The sequence below is a fragment of the Phalaenopsis equestris genome, unplaced genomic scaffold, assembly GCF_001263595.1.
Source record: "Phalaenopsis equestris unplaced genomic scaffold, ASM126359v1 Scaffold000114, whole genome shotgun sequence".
Taxonomy (NCBI): Eukaryota; Viridiplantae; Streptophyta; class Magnoliopsida; order Asparagales; family Orchidaceae; genus Phalaenopsis; species Phalaenopsis equestris.
The window spans coordinates 1,254,728-1,257,001 of record NW_018164556.1 but is presented as its reverse complement, the minus strand read 5'-3'; positions in this window follow the sequence as shown (position 1 = coordinate 1,257,001).

The following is a 2,274-nucleotide window of genomic DNA, read 5'->3' as shown; positions in this document are numbered from 1 at the left end:
AATCGAAGGCGGCGACTGCGGTAGCGGCGGCTGAAGTCTGCGGCAGTAGGGGGCGGGTGGCGACAGCAGTTTGCGAATAGCATTTTACAGTATAACTCAAATTAAGCAAAATTGGTCAAATTCTAAATTCAGCCAAAATGAACTAAGGTATGAAATTCAAATTCATTCATTTTTTACATTGCATTTCTAATTCTCCATACTAAAAACACAATTTCCTAAAATCCCTATAAAAGAATTAGGGCACACTGCAAAACCTTTCAATCAAACAGCCCCTGCACCAAAATATTATTACTTGAGAAATTAACCTACATCAATAATCTCATTATTACATCAAAAATTAACTCTGCTTTCTTTTTCTTTGAAACCTACACAATTAACTTCGTATAATTCTTCTAAGAAAAATGAACTTATCAATATATTATCAAAATTTAACACCTCTATAGCAACATAATATCCCTGAAAAAAAAAATTGAAACTTTAAGATAATAAAATTTAAAAGTAATTTGATATGCAAGTACACCTTAAGGGTTCCTTCTTTTACCTCTTTCCTCTCTAAAATGTTCACTATCTCCGATTTAGTCCTCCTCACAGAAGCCCTAACAGATATTTGCATTCAAACTCAAATCGAAGTTAGGGTTTTCACTTTCAGTATGAAAATTTCAGCGAAATTTCAGCCAAAATGTTTTGGTGCCAAAAATCATACCTAAAATTAGCCTGGTTCCTCAGTGTCGAGGCCGTTGCCGATCACGCACGAGAGCTGTTGGGCACGCGGATTCTCCACTCGCCCGCTCACTCTTATCGTCTTACGCACGAGCGCTCATTTTCCGTCGGACGTCGTAGATTATAATTTTGAATTATTTTTCCCTTATTTTTAATATTCTTAAATAATTCAGAGATAACTCGCGATCTTTATTTTTAAATTATTTTAATATTATTAAAAATAACTTAGAAATAATATAAAAATAACTCAGAAATAACTTCGGTCACACGTAGAGCTACGTTAAGAATACACACAGAAAAATTTTTGCCTACGCACGCTCGTAAGACTGAATCATGTTTGCTCCAATTAGTATATAACACTCGGGGTGTTTGGCAGGGGATTTATCTGTCGTATTTATTAATCCCAATCAGTCAAATATGAGAGAATACAAGCACTATTAATTTATAAAATTTCAGGTTTAAGTTCTGAATTTTACTTTAGATTTATATTAAATTTGAATTTAATAAATTTATTAAGAGAGTAAATTTATTAAATCTGAATTTACTAAATCCTACTAACTCTAAATTCTTCCTCCAGCCAAGCCTCTTAGCACACTTTTAATCAGATTTAATCATGAATTTTATCTAAATCCATCCAAATGCCAAAAAATGTAAAACAAAATCCAACTCTCCGTTAAAGTCGTATCTCTCCCATTTCGTGTCTTTAGTGACGTAAATTTGGATTTATCAAATCATGGTAGGAGGCGGGTTAAAAGAATTTACGTCGCATTTTCTTGCGTACTCTATCTCCATCCTGAACTTACCGAAACCCGTGGATTTGATAAATCATATTGAGCTGTCTCCAAACACAGCCTTAAATTACAATTTCTTCATATATGTCATCTTATTTATGCATGAAAAATTATAATTCATTTTATTTTTTAATTAAAATATTAATATTTTTTTATGTGATACGAAAATATCGAAGGTAAGGTTATATATATATATACACACACACATACATAGATATATAGTGTGATATAAATAAAAAAAGTAAACTTTGAGTACCAGATCTGAAAATATATAAAATTTGTGTGGTATGTATGTAAATGTGTTATTTAAAAATAAGTATTTTGAAAAATTTTATAATATCTCAATGACAAATGAATCAAACTTAAATTTGATTTTTTTTTTTTAATAAATAGCTTTTAAAAGATTTATATTAAGTTTGATGATGACTCAATTCATATATGATATATTATTTGAATAAAATCTAATTAATTATTATGTATTTAATTATATATTTATTTTATTAATTAATTTTTTTATTAAATAATATATCATTATCCATCAATAGTACTTTTTTAGTATTTAATATATCATTATCTAAATATATATTTTTTTTCTTATTAATTATATAATCTACGGGTGTGTTTGGGGCAGCTTATTAGTTGCGGCGGGGTTTCAAAAACGCCACCTCACTGTTTGAAAAAAAAAGTTCGGAATGTTTATTTCAAAACGTCATTTCGCTGTTTAATTAAACGTGGGACGCCGGAGGAGCTCCGGCGTCCGGCA